General features: G+C 42.4%; 1 long non-coding RNA gene across 1 annotated transcript; it reads left to right on the plus strand.

The window, feature by feature from the left end:
* The first annotated feature begins 942 nt into the window (after positions 1–942).
* On the plus strand, positions 943–3,722 carry LOC117778196. Its single transcript, XR_004616753.1, has 3 exons — positions 943–1,512; positions 2,952–3,227; positions 3,452–3,722. It is a non-coding gene; the product is annotated as an uncharacterized LOC117778196 (long non-coding RNA).
* The last annotated feature ends 15,506 nt before the right edge of the window (positions 3,723–19,228 follow it).

A 19,228-nucleotide genomic window follows, 5' to 3' on the forward strand; every position in this document is an offset into this window, starting at 1 on the left:
CAAAATGTTCAACTCGGCCCACGTGTGGTTCTTTGTCTGCGACGCCACCTCGTGGTGCGAATCGGTCACTGCAAGACGATGCAGGGTTTTAAATAAGGGGAATTACGTAATCCCCACAATCCTCTGGTGTTGGTTCAATCTGGTTTTGCACTGGATGCCCACGCGAGAAAATTGTGTAAAATGCATCCATAGTGATGCATGTTGAAAAATCACATGTTAACTTCAAAATCAGATTAATTGCCAAATGTGTTTTCAACATACAAGGAATTTGCTTTGGTATTTGTTGCATAACGCAGCAAATTAGCAGGCAAGTCATGGAGTAAAGAACTGTGCAATAACGTTAAATAAACTAGAATGGGACTCGATAGCACACATACGTCTGCCAAGGCCCAACAGTCCCTTTAAATTCAATAAAGCTGCATCAAAGTTCACACACTCATAGATCTCAGTTCCCTAAATGTGCCTGTTTTTTCACTAAAATCCATGAATTGTTCATCTCTTGCAATGTTAATGAAAGTGGAAAAAAATGTAAATCCTGCATCCGCACTCCTGATAAGCACCAGAATTTACTGGGTTCTTCCCTGACCCACATTCTTCCACTAAGTTTCATGGAAATCAGTTTGGTTGTTTTTGCGTAATCGTGCTTACAAGCAAACATACAAACCAACTAACAAACGGACAAGGGTTAAAACAACCTCCCTCCAAAGAAAATCCACACACACACACGGTATATGCTGGTAGTGATGGTGTGTGTGACACAATGTCCATGATGGGGTCAGTTGGACGGCTGCAGAGGGAAACTGTTCTTATGGAGTGAGGTTCTGATCTAAATATTTAATATTCATGGACTGAAATGAATAGTGAGGTAGGAACAAAGAAAAAATAATTCTATTTAATACATCTGGATAACATTTTCAGCCTTTTCTCCAATCTTTGCTGCAATTAAATGTCAGGAGTTTTATCAATTGGTGTGGTGGTGGTTGTTTTTGACCTAAACACAAAAACAGGTTGAAATGGGGGTCTTCAATAAATTCAAGAGGGTCAGGGTGCTGGGTGAGGGGCAGAGCAGGAGACCTGGGGCAGACGTCCCAGGAGCAAAACATGGACGGAGCAGAAGATCTCAGGCGACAACCCAGAGGTCAAGAAGAAAGGCGTAGCAGCTCTGGAGGGTTTCAGCAAAGGCTGGACTGCTGAAGAGGTCGGGCAGGAGGCCAGAGGTGAGGACTGACAACCAGAAAGGTGGAGCAGCTGGGACGCTGCAAATGAGAGGCTAACACTGAGGCTAGCAGGCCAAAGGCAAGACCACAGTTAGACAAGCTGGAAGTTAGGTGACTAGAAGTCTGGCTGGGAATCCAGGGTACTACTAAAGTTTTTCAGCCAGAATTTCTTCAACACCACCTCGTGTGCCACCCTGAGAGCAGCCTCCTTATCTGATCTTGTCTTTGATTCTTCCACGACCCGTAGACCCACTCAAGAGATTCCTACAAATCATGATTGGGGGGGTGATGTCTGGTGAGTCCATGTTTATATTGTGGAGGTTTGGAGGGGTTTTGGACCTAAATGCAGACACAAAAACAGGTTTGTAGCAGCGATGTGGTTTTTAATGAATGAAAACAGACTCACTGGCAGGTTGGATTTCAAGCAGGCAGGACAGCAGGTACTAAATCCAGTAGTTGGCATAAGGGAAAACACGGTAAAATCAAGAACATGAACTGAGAAAGAAGAAACACACACACTGAGAGAACACTGGAAACAAACTGACGTGAGTGACGGGAAAACAGAGACTTAAATACCCACAGGAGACAGGAGTGATTAGGAACAGATGAAACACACCAGGGAACAGAGGCAGAGAAAGAAAGACAGGAAGTAAAACTACCAAAGGAAACATTAGGACACATCGGGCAGAAATTTCAAAGTAAAACAGGAAACAATCAAGTCGGAGCTCAAAGTATTCGCACAGGGATGTGAATGTTACAGCCTAAAACAGATGTCTCAATAAAACCAGGAGGAAGTTAGAGGGAAAGATTCTCTCTGGTAGAGCTGAAGAGGACTCCTACAAATCTGAGACACGAGAAGAGGCCTCAGACCGGGCTTTATTGTGAAAGATCTCTTATGAGAGCAAATGCTTTTTATGTAAAATTTAATCAGAAGAGTAACTGGCTAATAAAGTAGTAGAGTAAAAAGTGAAGTATTTTGCACCTAAATGTAGCTTAAAGTGAAAATACAGAATACAAAATACAGCTCTTTAGTAAATGTACATAGTTCTTTTCCACCATAATATGAGTGTATCGGCCGAATCTGTCCCAGTCTGACAACGAGGAACGAGACACAAAGCTCTTTCATTATTGTCACACTTTAATTCCCGATGGGAAGCAGTTCTTTCTCTTTATACCTTTGGCTCGTTCTTCCCCCTCTGGTTGAGGTTGTTTCTTAAGCCAAATGTCAGGATCTCCTGACGACATCAAGGTGGGCAACAATGCCTCAGTTTAGGCAATCAGGCCAAGTAAATTCATTCAGTCAACAAAGGTTACATTGTACAGGATTCATCATGATCAATACATAGGGGAAGTGAACATGAATACATTGTGCATGATCGAAGGTTACGTTTCCCTTACAGTCCGGTGTTTTTTTTGCATAATCCTGCTAATTAACAGACGGATGGTCAAAACAAACAGTCGGAAAAAGTAACCTCCTAATTCCAAGAGCAGCTCTGAATAGGAAAACACTCGCTGGCCTGAACATCCCTTGAATTAAATGTACATAAAAACACTGCCCTGGTCTCACACATGTTGCTGAATGTCATCTCAGAGAGCCGATCATCTCTCTTTACGTCTCAGAGTTTGCCCATGCAGCCTTGATGAAGCAGTACAAATCCTTGTTTACTTTACAGACAGTATCATCTTTTGTCAATTATTGCTTTTCCCCTTCTTCAACCCTTTTCCCAGGACCAGACGTTGTCCAGGTACACGATGGACATGTCTCCTCTAGGCTGCAGTCTCTGCACACAGTGGCTCAAGGTGGTCATTAAGAGTTGTGGGCCCGGGGGTGCAAATACCCCGCTGCACCACCTGGTACTGTGGCGGCAACCGGACATTTCTTTGAACCTGCTCCTAAACGCAGAGAACAGACGTCCCCACCGAAGCTCTTGCAGAAATGCTCCTCGTCCATAATCATGTATCTTCCCAGCCTGTGGTCCTCCGGCAAAACGATGCCCTGGATTCAAACTGGTGAGCATGATGCGTGTCAACTGAATTTAGAAACAAACAGTATTAATATTAACAAGCTCTTTCATGTACAAATGTATGTCGACATGGATTATATCTACTTCCTTTAACTTTCACTGTGAATTTCCTATGTCCTTCAATCTTCTGTTCTTTGCTCGAACAGGTTTTTGCCTCTATATCTCATATTTTCTCCATCACATAATTATCTGCTGTGTCTTTCTTTGCAGTTTTGCTGTTTAGTGAGTGTAGTGCCTCATCTGATGGACTTGAGGATGAGGAGGGAGAGTAAGGTAATATTATAATTGCTAATTCAGGTTATATTAACCTTGAATCCCCTGAGAGGCCTGGATTTCCTTACGTCAAGACGACCGGAGGGGTGTTGAAATAAATTGTAATATATATATATATTCTGCTTAAGGCTGAGTCATTTAAATATATTGATTTGATTCGAATATCTTTCCAGTATCACCATATTGTACATTTATACAAAATGCAGGCAAAATAATAGAACTGAATTGACTTGGAAGTTTTCCTGATTTCACCTCCTCGTCTCATTTTATCAAACTGATTATTTTCTTACAGATTAAACATGTGAGTAACTCTACCAGAGGCAGAGAGCACGGACGTCTCCTTTTTAAAACCAACGATGATGCTACACTTTCCTGCTTCTTCAGATGGAGACTGATTGACTGGACAGTGACGGAGCTCATGTTCCCCTCAGAGGTGGGAGCTTGTTTAATTAGCAGTGCGACACACATCTGTAAACAGAGGCGTGTTTAAGGCCAGAGACAAATGGAGTCTAAACCTAAAGGAGCAGAATTCAAGCAACAAACATCAATGAAATTATATTCAGATTTTAAAATTTAAATATCTGTATTTTTAAATAAAAAAGCACATGAAATTTAATATGATAAACAACTTATAGACAAGCGGTTTACCTTTTATGTTTTTACCAGTTTACATTACATTACATATCCTTTAGCTGAAGCTTTTTATCCAAAGCGACTTCCAATTATTTATTAGGGGCAATCCATGGTTCAGTATCTTGCCCAAGGACACTTCGGCATGCAGATGGAAAAGACTGGGATTGAACAGCCGACCTTCTGGTTGGACCGCTCTACAGTCGTCCCCTGGGCTACTCATGGCTACTAGATATGGATTTTATGAGGTATCCATATTACTGTACTAGATTATTATTGCTCATGAGCACAGCATATACACATATACACATATATATACACACTAATAGTAGTAATAATAATGATAATTAGTTTTATTCATACTACATTCTACTTTCCCTTAGTTGCAAATTGCTTAACATAGAGATTAGGCAATTGAAAGATGAGCAGTTGAAACGAGAAGTATAATCTGTTCATAAAACAGAGGAACAGTAATCAAACACAACATATGTCACAATGAGTCTTTACAGAATTGTATCTGGCTTCATCTCTTCTGCTGCTTACTGCTCCACGATTCTTTAAATCAGCTTAATATTTGATCAAACATGCAAATAACACTCAATAAATATGCATTGGGGGTGCACGCGCTGAGATGTCTTTGATTTTCCAGCAGAGGGCAGCAGCTACCAGCACAGGACTTCATCCAGCAGAACTGTCGTTTCTATTTTGAGTCACAGAGCAACATGAGCGGTATCTTTACCTGAACCTGTAGATATTTCTGTAGTGGACAACATTCAACAGTGAAACTAAATACAAAAACAATCTTTACAATTTAACGCAGTTCATTTAAAAACAAAATATCCAACATTTACTTTGATGGAAATTAGATCTCACATGATGTAATGTGAGCTGCTTGTCAGAATATAATCAATGGAGGCCTCGGTAGAGAAGATTGAAGAGACAGGGACCAGTGAGGCTATTTTTTTTTATTTTTTAGCGATTTCACCATAGTGATTTGAGACATTTCTTTTAAGTCAGACACACAAATTATAGATATTTTTGAAATATGCGCCTCTGTATTCTACAAGCGTATATTTTCAAAAAGAGCTTTTTGCGTAAAAATTGCACCTTAAAACTTTAAACCCCACCTCCTGGTGTTGCAGATCCAGGTTGATGAATAACCATCCGCACATCCTACGCCTTCACCCCATTCAGCCTTTTATCAATTAGGCCCCATAACCTCCACAATCCCCTCGTTCGTCGTATATCACCATGTCCTCTGCAAACCACAGGACAACACACTACCTTAAAAATTAATAAGGCTGACAACATACTTGTCGCTGTTTCAATGCCCAGCGTGTCCTCTGTGACTCATCAGTTCAGCTGTAAATCAGGCCAGTAGGAGCCCCGAGGGAGCGGCTTCCTCTAAAGCTCCTTCAAAACACTTTATATGGAGCATCAATAACCAAACACTTTGCAATAACACTTATTGGCACAGCGGTATGAAATACTATTGATTGTTCAAATGAAAATCAGCAGGAGCCCGAGCTGCTGCTGCTGGGATTGAGGCCTCTGTGTGATTTTTGTCTACTCTCTCTCTCTCTCTCTCTCTCTCTCTCTCTCTCTCTCTCTCTCTCTCTCTCTCTCTCTCTCTCTCTCTCCGTAGAGGATGAAGGCAGAGCAGCGTGAGGCATCATGGGTTATATTTAATCCAGCCATGCTCTTCTTTGGGATAATAACTTTTTTGCTTCATTCCAGGACTTGTCTGTCATCTTGACATGGCAATATCTCCCAACTCCAGTGTTTCATAGTCAGTTTCATTTATTTCCAAATACCATTTCACACCCTGCTGGCTTTAACTAGGTATTATACAGCGTGCGGGGAGTGTGCTGCAGATTGAATCGTGACAGAGACAACAACGTTTCTGGTGAAAAATAAGTGAATATTGTAAGTGGCAGACTATATAAAATGATTTTTTTTTCTTTTGCTCCATTTTCTTGGCATGAATTTGTGTGTTTGTCATCCAGGTCCCTCCAGTTCATGTGGGCTGTTTACACCTGATAAAATATGGCTGTCTTTGTTTTTCAGTTTTTAAATTAAACAGTGAACACAGAATCCTTCCCCTTAAACAACATGATTTTGAATGGAAATGCTTTTGTTCTTTATAAAATTTTTTTTTTTACAATAGTTGATATTCTCCATATTACTCTTTTAGGTTTATTATAGTTATTAACTTAACATGTTGAAAATAATTGAAGCAAACAATGTTTTTTTTTTCCATATGAAGGATTTTCTTACATTTTTAGTTTTTTGTCATAATATTGTGAGTTTCTTCTCAATTATCCTCATAATGCTAGGACTTCATCCTTGAAATGTCCCACGTTTTCCCCTCAACATGGCCAACATAATGAGCTGGTTAAAACTGAAGAAGAAAAAAAATTGTCAGGAGATGTTACTTTAGCGTTTGTTTGTTTGTCTTTGTCTTTGTTTGTTTAATATGTAGATATGCTGAAGTTGTTTTTTTGTTTTTGTTTGCAGCAACAACAACTTGTTGATCTTTATTCTAAGCTAAGATAACCACACTAATGCTAATCAGCTCCATACTGATATTTTCTTCTTCTAACGCTTTGCAAGAAAGTGAAAACGTGTATTTCTCTAAGTGTGGAATTATTCCCCCAAATGAACTATCGCTGTTTCTTTAGCACAAACATTTCAACAGAACATACGTCATTGTCTCCTGTAAGTGTGTCAACTGCAACGGACATGCAGCAGTTTGTTTGGTGGTTGATTTGTGGGTTTGTGAGCAAGATTATGCAAGATTTGCTGGACAGAATTTCATGAAACTTAGAGGAAGGATGTGATAAGGGAAGAACTCATTAAACTTTGGTGAAGATCCGTTTCCGGGGGCCGATGCAGGATATTTTTTTTCATTGTCATTTGTCGTTTGTGCTCTACTGTGCTAGTTTCTAGTTTCTAGTTTGCTCTTGTCAGGTGTGAACTACTTGCAGTCTTACATGAAGCTGAACTTTGTGTTTTTTATTGTCAGCACACATCAGCCCTTCAATGAAAACATATTACTCCTGAGTAAAGCTTTAAATCATAAAGTGCACAGATATATACTCCAACACAACAAAACCAGGATGAATTTTTCACCGATGTCGCTGCATTATTTACCTTTACACTCTCTCGCACAACAATAAAGGAATGTTTTTGTCATTTATTTATCCTTCTCCTGTACTAACCCTGCATGGGTATGTGGAGAGATCGCGCTCGTGGTGCCAGTAGGTGGTCCTGCCCATGGCTTGGTGGGTGAGTGTGGTGCAGTCCCTGCTGCCACTGCCACTGACATATCAGAGCTGTTTATTAAGAGGATGACAACTCTATCAAGCCCCATAAGCGGGCCCTCGTGCACAGGAGTTCTTTTGTTACTTTCAGGGAGAGTGTCATCAATCTTGCTGCCATGCTACTCTCTTGAGCTGTTGATGGCAAACACGATTCCTCCCTTTCTGCCTGGCCTCTCCCGCCTCGCAGTCTGGAATCAGGCGTGGTGAGGGGGATCGGGGAGATAGGAGGACTTTCCCCGAGAGTGCCTTTTCTTGACAGGCGACAGAGCGGACCATTTGGACACCAGGGGTGGATATATGGGACCATGTAATGAAAAGATGTTGACAGGACCTGCTCGCTCTGTAATGAAGGTCCTCTGGAGCTGTGAATGGATACACACATCTTTCACGCTTTTGTCTCCCTGCCGTTCCCACAGAATCCACCTCGTCCATTTGAACAAAAAATAAAGGAAGGTGTAAGAGAAGCATCCCAGACAACACTCACAGTGTTAAACATTTACATGCAACAACGTGGTGTGAATTTTTAATGAAACAGCGACTAAGTAGATTTACACCCACGACTTGTAGCTGAATCCCTTCTGCATCCGCCTGTGAAGGTGCAGTCGCATGTTCAGCCTCTTTCCTCCCTCTGTCAGTGCTGCTCAACACTCAGTGCAGCTCACAGAGATGGACTATGATGTATGTACTCCACTTTAGCATTGGCTGAGGTCACAGACTCCATAAATGTCTTAGACAAGTCTGATATTTTAATCTCTTTTTAGTGAGGGGATGTTGGGCCTTTGCCCAATCAATACACAGGGCAGTAGCCTTGCCAAGATATCTCGTGGTTGCTTTTCATTGTTCTGCGTGGAAGCTGAAATGTCAACCAGAATGGCGCTGATCAAACGGAAGCTGAAAAACAATTTTTTTTACAATGCAGAAGATTCCCCAACCACAGTCTGGAGACGCCTCTCGTCTCGAACACCTACAATGTTCCCTTTTATTATTCGCTAATCAAGTCCAATCTGTTAAAGAGTTGGGAATGGAGGGGGAGGGGGGGTTTGCTGCCTTTGTTAGCACACAAAGCCAAAAAATATCAAGACTCTCACATTAACATTGCTAATTTGTTTGCCAATGGTTTCCTAGGCGCTGAATAATTGGCTGTGAGATATTGTTTGTTCAGGTGTTCTGCATAATTGAATTCTGTATTGAAAATACTGTGGATGAATGTTGGATGAATACTGAAAAGAATCTTGTACTTTGCGATACATTTCTTTGAAATTGCTGTAGATTAATTCTCGACCCAATGGCGACTAGTGATGATTGCCGAATTAATTATCTGGGTAATGTGTAAAGCACACATGTTTTGAATTTTAAAACAACTTAACTCGTGTTCACCCGTTTTCAATTAATGTCCTCTTGTTGGATATCTCTTTGTGGACCCTTCTGCACATGATATGCTTTTCCTTTACGCATGATGACCTTTTGAAACTCACAGATTGATTTCATGCATCAATTTTTTTCCGCTGTAATGCTGCTTTTGTCAGCGTTCCTCTATGAGCTGCGTGCTGATAAGCCCGTTAATGTGTGTTGCGGTATAGCCGGGCCCGTGTGCACATGTGGAAGTGATATAGCGTCCGGCTGGACACATGTTGACAGAGCCGGATGATGTATTTGATCATAGTTAGTTGGGAGAAGGGTCTTGGTGCAGCTTGATTCAGCTGCCTGACGCTGACCTAATGCCTCGGCTCCATCCGTCACCTTGTCCTCCCCTTGACTCCTCACCCCGTGATCCTTCTCTCCCACCCCAAAGGACTCAAGAAAAACAACCCAAGTGCTCGAGACCCTCCCTTTACTCAGACGGCTGTCTGGGCCGAAATAAATTAGAAATGAAATCAGTGCTGGGTCTTTGTTTTCTAACACATTTCAGCCACACATTTAAAGCCACTGAATCATGTTTAAATGAAGTTATTAACAGTGCAATGCAAGCCACAGTGATTAAGCAGCGTGAAATCGGACCTGAAACTGCTTTACAAGTGACACTGAGCAACATTTGGAAATAAGGTCAAACAATTTTTGACAATGTAATAAAACATTTTGTTGACTTTAAAGTTCGAAGTCATCGTATAGAAACATAATATGCTAACAGATATCACAGGTCTTGGAGTACTATACAAAAAACGTAAACGATGTCACTTAATTACTTTAAACTAAATTGCCTTCAGAATAATTAATGAAGTTGTTTTGTTTTGTTTAGTATTCTACTTGAGTCACCATCTTCCTTTCTCCTAATTATTGATGTCAGATGGTAATGATGATGATGCTACTAGCAGCTGTTTTTATCAGGTTTGTCCCAGTCGTAGTCTGGAGGAGAAATAAGATGTTTTTGGGTCGTGTATTTCTTTACATTTCTCATATCAGGGATTTCACTCTGCAATGGAGACACACACTTTTGTATAATTTTACTTTGTTTGGTGAGAGCAACAAATTCTCCTTCTGAACGACTGTTAGGATTCGTAGCTGTTGACTCTCCTGTGTGTTGGACACTCAAACTGTGACGAAGAGCGTTAACTTTATCCAAGCACATCTGTGGGGCTCATCTAGTGAAGCTGCGAGTTTCTTGACAGTCGCCATGATACATGGCAGGAATGGGCGTGTTATGTTCACCCTGACCATACAACCAAGGAAGGAACCACCCTGAAGGATGTTGGTCTACTATTGAATGCTACTTTTCTTTTATTGTGGTGATTTTTTTATCCTATTGCCGAGCCGATTTACTGCTCATGAATTACCTCGGTGTCTGGATCAAACTGTCTCACAGGCCACATATGGATGCATATATCTACTTATGTTTTAGAATTTAAAAACACAGACATTTAATTGTGGCTGTCTGATACTTATTTCCTCAGTTCTCTTTCACAACACAACCCTTGTCTCTTCAGTAAAACCTTCCCTTTCATTTCCAAATCAGTGTTGTCTGGGGCCTTCAGCTCTTCTCGTGCTTCTCTTTATCGCACAGACATTGTTTGTGTACGTGTGTGTGTGTGTGTGTGTGTGTGTGTGTGTGTGTGTGTGTGTGTGTGTGTGTGTGTGTTTGACTCTCCGGTCTGATAATCAGTGACAGAGATGTTATGGGAGTGTGACAGAGTTCTATTTGCCATAACTGACATCTTCATCCCATCACTTTCCTTGTTTTTTCTGCAACTTACCACGTGCTGGCATCTGTGGTGTTTCCAGGCGGATACACTGCAGTGGACTGGGAATTCAGAGGATTCAGACAAGGCCACAGCAGCTCAGGCAGGTGGAGAAAAGGAAGAGTCGTGCACACGAGCTCTACGAGAGGAGACGGAGAGAAAGAGGGAGGGAGGGAGGGTAAAACTGACTTGGTTCTCCGAGTCTCATATTTGAAGTGTTTAGCAGACGTGCTGTCAGATTCAGAGGTCAGAGGGGATGATTGTATCGACAGGTTTTATTCGCCAATCATAACTGAGAAAGAGACAGAAAGCAGGCTTGAGCAGCGAAAGCTTGTGATGCAGAAAAGAGCCATAAATCACCACTTGCTGTTTTGTGCCAAATGAAAACTGAATCAAAGCAAGAAGAGCTGTTGAATGTGCAGCTGATTTCCATAATCCCCTCAATAAATTCAAGTATATTTGTGCTCTCAGCTAATATGTCCAATTGAATTTGGCACGGGCTGGTTTGAACTGGATTTACACTTGGAATCATCATCTAAAGGCAAAAGGCAAACCTCATTCATTTGAAATGGGAAAGGAGATACCCCAAGGCAGGGGCGGATCCAGGGGCTGAAATCTGATTGGCCCCTGAATTGCCCTTGTGGTCTTTTTTTTTCATTATTAAACTACTCATTTACTTACAACACCAACAATAAATTGAACATTTGTTGAAATACCAATAACAATTTTGAAAATATATTAAATGAAATGTGACTATAGAGCAAACAGTAAACAAAGAAGGACTTCAATGTGCACTTTACTGAATCAGGAGCTGTGCCTGGATGTTGGACATATATTTGGCCCCTCTGTGTAAACTGTGGCCCCTTTATGGCCCCTGATGTTGAAAAACCCTTGATCCACCACTGCCCGAATTCAAACTGCAGAGATGTAAACTCTTTACTATCAACATTTTTGAATTTGTGAATGTTCACACTTAGACCCTTTCACTCACCTCCCTCTCACCACTGCACTCATTTGTACCGTCACAGTTTATGCATAAAATCACAAACACTGTCACAGACTGAACAGCATTTGCGGTTGGGTCAAAGTGGGACATTCATCAGCAACAAACAAAACCAACTCTTGTTAACAGATTGATAGCACAACCTCAGCACGACTGGTGCAGCTTGCCTGTCCCCTTTCATGGGCTCCTCCAAATGTGTCCAAGGAACACGTGCTTCAAACCAAGAGAAACAAAGGCTCCAATGGGTGGGATCTCTTGGGTATATCCCAGGATTCATTGCAAGCAACAAGATGTCCGATGCTTAAGTATCAGGCTGCAACTCAACCGAAAAGCTAATGGTACACATGTTAAAAACAGACAAGATGAAAAGTGAAGGCAAAGCGCCTTGATCGCCACCTCCTCCATGTTAGCAGATGGGACATGGACCATTTTATTATACTGATGTCTGTTCAAGTGCTTATTTGCTCTGTAAGTTTGGTTTTAATTAATTAACTGATGCCATAAACATTAGGCGAAACATCGTGATTGACAGCTGTGACGGACTCGTGATTGGTCGAGTGCCTAGCAACTGCAGCTCCATCCCCCTATTGCTACTGCACAGACTCGGGCTCCAAATATGCAAGATGGCTTTCGTGTCAGGGATATTTTGGCTTCACTTCTGAATAGTGGGAGGAAGTGGAGATGTGTCGACCATCTATATACAGTCTTTATTTTGTGGCAACACATTATGGTTCTGTTTATTTCCAGAATGCCAGTTTTTCATGATAAAACAACCTTGTTTTACGCTTTTCGGCAACATAACATTTCTTTAGATAGAAAAGGTCTAACAGCCTGGAGAGAAGGAGAATTTTCTCAACACACAAAGGAGGAAATAATCAAAGCATCTAAATGCTTAACCTCCTCTGGAAAAACGTACTTTGGTGTCTTAGTTTCTCCATCACGCTCTGATGAAGGCCTACAATTTCATTAATTTGCTGTGTTTTCTTTCCATCTGACACCTGTTTTTTTAAATCTGAAAACTGAAAAATAACCTAATACAATATAAAGGATACTTGGTTTTCTGTGATCAGTGGAGACAGAAGAGAACTGAGGGTCATACTCTGCAGGATAAATGAACATACATCTAGTGTTTTGCAGCTAACTCGAATGATTTATTATTTGAACAATGATTTACAGCAGGTCTGCATGACTTCAATTCACTGAGGGAATTTTTACAATTTAAATCTTTTGGTTTTATTTCACCTCCCTGTGATGATGATTGTAAAATTAAGAATAGATTTTTTTTTTTATGAACTGCAAATAGGCCTGTTACATTCCTTTGAAAAAAAAAAAAAAACTCTGCTTTTATTAGCTAACAGCTCACATTACTAGAGAATAATTAAGATCCTGTGCATGACTTGCTCCTAATGTTATTCTCTCCATGTCACTGACTGGATGAGTATACAGTGTGTGTGTGTGTGTGTGTGTGTGTGTGTGTGTGTGTGTGTGTGTGACGCAGAGGGTGTTGTGTGTCTCAGGGCAGTTTGCGGAGGCTTTTCAGTTGCCAGTGGCCCATGATGCCTGACCCCTCCCTTTCTTTGTCACCGCTGGCGGCGTACTCTGTTTTCCCCCATCTCCGTGGCAACCAGCGCCGCATGCTATTGTGTTGATGTTTGTCCACAGCTAAGGTGTCGCCTATGTGTTTAATGGACCTCCCAGTCCGCTTCAGTGTCCGCTTCAGAGTCCCCCAGCAAAGCGCAGCGGCTGGGCCCTGCCACTGTTTGTCCCGGCGTGTCAGAGAGTCGAGGGTGGAGATGAGATAGGGCTGATAATGGCCGCTTTGTTCCTTTGGCTATATGTGTCGAAGCTGTGCTCCTGTGGACCGGGAGACGCCTGGTCAAACAGAGACACACAAAGGCTCTGGAAACGGCTGGACGTGGCCCATTCTCCACAGTCTGCCATGCTGCCAACACACACCAACCTTCTTCTGCAGCCCCGCTGAATTACTACCCTCATAACCTTTCACACATTTACGCTCTTTCACTCAGCGGGAACACTGACATTTGTCTTTTGTTGGATACGGAGGATTTTTTTAATACTAAGCTTTTTTTAGATGATTAGTCTGAGGTCATATACACCATTAGAATCAGAATGGAGGCACTCCTCTCAAGGACATTCCAAACGCAACACAGACATGTACTTGGTTCAGTCAAGCTTAAGTCAAGATTGATGGTTTTGATGTGTAAGTGGTGCATTTTGCTTTTAAGATATTTCACTTGATTGACTGACAAAGTAGGTGCTAAGGAGCCCTGATCTAGAGGGAGACATTGAGGAGGAATTACTCTCTGTTGAGCTTTTAACATTTGCAGAAAGGATACACGGCTGCACCGAGAGCCATCATGTGCCGTAGTTCTCGGGAGACAGCAGCAAATTTAACAATCAGTAACACTGAAATCCTTTGGAATGCCAACAAATCATCTCCAGAGCTAATGCGCCACATATTCTCATCTACCGACTGGTGTTTTAACCTCTTTAGCGCGGCCCCTCGAGGAAATGGGGGATATGATTAGGAATTCGTTAGCAGGCTTCTATTTTCATGCTGATGACACACTTTCTTCTCCCGGGCTCTGAATGTTGCTGGCTCTTGAGTTTCTCACTGTCTTCTCTAAACTAGATCAGCTGTTTACCACCATGTAGCAACGTGACATGAAGTTCACTGACTAAAGCGGCTGCGAGCATAAAGGACGGATAGCAGCCAGAGAGAAAAAGTCTCTGAAACTCATCTGAAATACAGTCTCAGTGCGTGCGTGTGTATGTGTGCGTGCGTGTGCGTGTGTGTTGGACCTGCAGCTGGGCCACTTGCCTCAACTATTGACTGCAGAATACAAAAAGGAGGCACAAAACCAATAAAGGGTGCCATACAATTTTGTTGAAATCCAGCTTTTTTTGTTCATCCCATCATGTTTGGAGCAGATTACAGTGTGTCCACACATCCTTGCTCCCCAGGGTGCCTCCTCTATGGTTCAGGTATTGTGACCAGGCAGCCGGGCTGGTGGCCCTGGGCCCTGGGCGCTTTGGAGGAGAGAGGACAGTGGCTGCATTTGTTTCCCATTGAAAAGGATTACAGGTTCTGACGGCCATGATTAATCACCCAGAGGCAGACATCTGAATACGGCCAGGGAAAGGTTCAACTTTTTAATTCATCCCACACACAATCTATTCAAACCAGCTGTTGGCGCTCCTTTCCCTCATCTCGCCGCTCTTTCTTCTCAGTGACCATTGCCTTCCACTGTCTTTCTCTCCCTATGTATGGCTCACATAATTATCTGGGGACGCGTAGTGGTTGTAATTGTGGGGGTGCTTGGACGCTGCTCAGCGCTCTATTTTTATTGGAGATGGGTTCCTTTCTTCTTTGTCGGAGAATGGTTAATTGACTTTGTTAATGCATTTGGGGATCAGTGATTTCTCAACAACAAATGACCTTTATGGAGCTCAGCATCACATATTGTTTACTGTGTGTGTGTGTGTGTGTGTGTGTGTGTGTGTGTGTGTGTGTGTGTGTGTGTGTGTGTGTGTGTGTGTGTGTGTGTGTGTGTGTGTGTGTGTGTGTGTGTGTGTTGCATCCGTGCAGGCATGCACATTTTGATCCATCGTGACCTTTTCCTGTCTCAGGTGTGTTTGTGCAGAGAAATATTCCTCTCAAAGCTTCTTTTTCCAAAACACTTCAAATTCATAAACATTCCCGTGCTGCTCCCGCGCTGACGGACAGCTGAGTTTCTGTCTTGAATAAATTTCACATCTCACCATGTTCATATCCACTCATATGAGCAGGCCTTCTCATTAAGACTCAGCAGGTTATATGATGGTATTGCCGGAATCCCTGGAGCAAAATGAACAGGGACAGCTACACTGCTTAATGCAAGGTAGCCTAGCAACAGATAGTGGGATGGCAGTGGAAACATACCCTCATATTTATGTTTACATGAGAGAATGATTTGTCTGTCAGGCTGATGGATCCTAATGTTCTCCTCTCCCCGGGGCTTTTCTTGTGCCGCACGCAGGCCTGACACTTACCCTGAAGGACAGGCACCACCTTCCCCAACATGCATGAATACTTAATACTGTTAGACTGCATTTATGCAAAGAATGGAAATGGCACTAGACGAGAAGAGGGGGGCTAAAATGCATCAAAAGCATGACACAGTATGCATCGCTAACACAGAGGAGGAGGAGGAGGAGGAGGGGGGGGGGTGGGGTGGCCTGGAGAATGACGGCCGACGTAAGGACAGACAGAGCAGCATGTTGTTTCTTTCCTGCAGTTTATTCACCATAACATCATGCAAATAATCAGATTGTAGTTCAATAAAAAAGCAGCAGTTTCATGTGCATGGCAATCGTTGACAACTGTGATGCCATAAACACGAGTCACTTCCATTAAGTACAGTGCACGAGCTATATGACTTGATAGAGTCTGTCTTTACTGTATGTCCAGCTCCTCCAGGGACAGACTACATCAACTCAATTAGCCTGGCACAGCCTGAGTATCAGCACCATAGATTAGATTTCACTCTGCCTTGTTTACCAGAGAGCGGCCCACAGAATAATATCTATACAATTTGTGCTTTCAGAAAAATGATGATGGTATCATAGGAGGGAGCAGCAGATATAAGCTGTGGTGTAGGGTAACTGGCTGCAAGAGATATAAAAAAGCCTTTTGTCAGGAGATAGGCATATCCCTGTTCATCCTGGGAACTTGTTTCCATAGTTACATCAATGTTGTTGAAGTGAGAAGATCAGGTATTCCAGTGAGTGATCTTTAACATGAGCTTTGCTTCTCTTCTATTGATTTTTATCCCACGGTGAAAAACAACAAAAAAAAAAACAGCCCATCTCAGAGATATTGTGGAAATAATAAAAGGGGCGAAATTTGTTGGAAATGTGCTGGACAAGAAAAGAGAAGCCTCTCGGAACAGAGCAGAGAGATTTTGAGACGTCATGTCCAGCCCCTCTAGGGGGTCAGGTAATGCTCCCGGAAACCACGAACCGCAAAGCATGACAGACTAAAAACGAATGGCTGTCTCTGCCCGTCGATGATTGCCGTGTTGTTAGCCGCATGCTTATGTGTTCATGTGAAATCTCCTCAACGGCGTGCTGCTCGCTCTAATGCTAATGGCTCTGAAAAGAGAGTTAATCACTGCTGTGCGGTTAGCCACATGCTCGCCTCTTGCAGCCTGGCTGGTGTGTTCCAGGGGTTAGCAAAACACTGGCGTAACACATGATCGCTCTTTATGAGGCTGGGGCCTGCGTGAGAGAGAGGGGGCCCACAGACGATGCTAAAAAGACGGTAATGACAGCCATTCACCGCAATCCAATTATGCAAAAGGGAGTCTAAACAATTCCATCATCCCCTAAATTAGATTGTCCTAACGAGATAAAGGCACCAATTAATCCTGAATTAATTTCTACAGCTCATTTTCCCCAGAAAACACTCTAATATGCAAATGCCAATGAGAGACAGTGAGGCATCCTTCTGCAGCGGTTTACACCACCTCTGCTCGCTGGCTTCTCTCTCTGACTGAACTTATGAACTAGAAACATATATTGTGAGGATAACGTTGATGAACATATATAAAGACATATGCGCATATATATAATAAACAGCTCAGATGTATCACTGAAGACATATAGTTTCGGAGTAAAGGCAACCAGATTTAATGTCAGGAGATCAATGAACAGCGATGTTTTATTGACACGAAACAGTGCAGTTCAGAAAGTTCCTTACAGTGCTGCTTCTAGCAAACAGAAGCCAAAACAAAGTCAATACATAGAAACTGGCAGCAGGATTTAGTTGATTAAAGGGAGGGAGCTAAAACAAAAAACTCCATTATTTCTGGTCTATTTGTGGTTTCTGTAGTTTCTGAAATAAAAGCGTAGATTTTTTTGGTCAATTTTTGATTTGAGTTGTTTAATTAACTTTCCATTAAAAAATTTTAGCAGTCATTTCAAACACAGATTATTATATACCTCTCTGTTTGTAATGAGGTGTGTGCTAGGCCTGATGCTGGTAGCAGCTTTGGTTCTGCACAAGTAAGATCGGCTGCAAGACTCCACAGAATCCTGAAGCTGCACCACCGCTGCTGCACAAAGAGCTGTTCACTTGTTTATTCAAAGTTTTGTGAAGCTTGACTCACTCGTACGGAAAACACTGAACTGGAGAATCAGTTGTCGTTGTCGTGAACCTGACCATCATCGTGTTGTAGTGATCAACAACGACACTTGCATTAATAAGTCCCAGCCACCGATGCTGCAGAGCACTGGTCACGTGTTATTTAAATTGTTCTTTGTGTCCAAAATCGCAAATACACAAAACATATACATGACAAGTGTGAAGCCGATAAGATAAATGGTTTCCTCCATATGCCTTCCACTTACATACAGACAGCGACTTCTGGATTTAGTACCTAGACAGATACAGTAGTAAAACATTGCAGAAATTTGTGTTAGCCTTAGAGGTTGCACACAAAATATCTGCTTGCTTTGAAAACAAAGCAATTAAAACATTTTGTTCATCCTAATGATCATTATCATTTTCACGCTCCTAATTGTCTCACTGCCAGCTGTCTCCAGATTTATAATTGAGTGATCTGACACATTTTCTCAAAGGTGCCTGGGACGCATGCAGCCTCCACCTCTACAAAGCAAATGTATGTTCACAGAAATGCCTGTTTCATTGTTATCGCTTATGATTCATGATGGAATGATTTTGTTCATTCGGCATTAAATCTGAACCTTTCACAAATGCAAATGAATGAAAATTTAGAAGTGCCTCTTTACTCCATATTCTATCACGGAGAATGTCTTCACGAACCTGGTTTGGGCCTTGAAGCGCAGTATTCTATCGATCAGCAGTGAGCTACTACCACCTGTGCACCCCCCAGTGATGACAGAAACAACCAGGCTGTCAGTTGCCAGGCAATATTCACAACCACTGGCCCACATCAGCTAATTACCAGCAGAAATCACGTATTGACAGATGGGCCCATGCATATTGATCGGTCAGCACTGCCACGTTCTAAATCACCAAACGCTAATGAATCATTTCCCATTTGGGAGTGAGGAGGGGGAAAAAAACATTAGTCTTCTGCTTGACATCATACCTGTACTGCACATAGCACATGGCGGGAGGACACACAAATCACAACAAACTCTCCCCAGACCTCAGCGGCTCGTCTACACCCCCCAACCTGGCTGTCTCACTCTCTGCCTCTGTGGCTGTCTTATCTCATCGTCTGCCTCTCTCGCCCACCATCTTTCTCGCCCCGGCCATCCTTCTCTGTGTGCCGTGTGGCAGTTATTTTTCATCGCGTCGAGCTGGCCGAGGCAGTAAATACCCGGCTCCTCAGACTGCGGACCCAGAGTGACCCTGCAACCTCCGTGTCTCTGATGCCTTTTCCAAGGTCTCTCATTCCAAGGCCCCTGTGATGCAGCGCTCCGGTTGCAGTGCAGACCCTGTAATTCACCAGCCTGCTAGATCGCCTGCCAGGAGCTATTGATTTTTGTTTCCCCAATCTCCAGGAGAGAGGGAAAGAAAAGATTAAAAACACTT

The sequence above is a fragment of the Hippoglossus hippoglossus genome, chromosome 17 (genome assembly GCF_009819705.1).
Source record: "Hippoglossus hippoglossus isolate fHipHip1 chromosome 17, fHipHip1.pri, whole genome shotgun sequence".
NCBI classification, from domain to species: domain Eukaryota; kingdom Metazoa; phylum Chordata; class Actinopteri; order Pleuronectiformes; family Pleuronectidae; genus Hippoglossus; species Hippoglossus hippoglossus.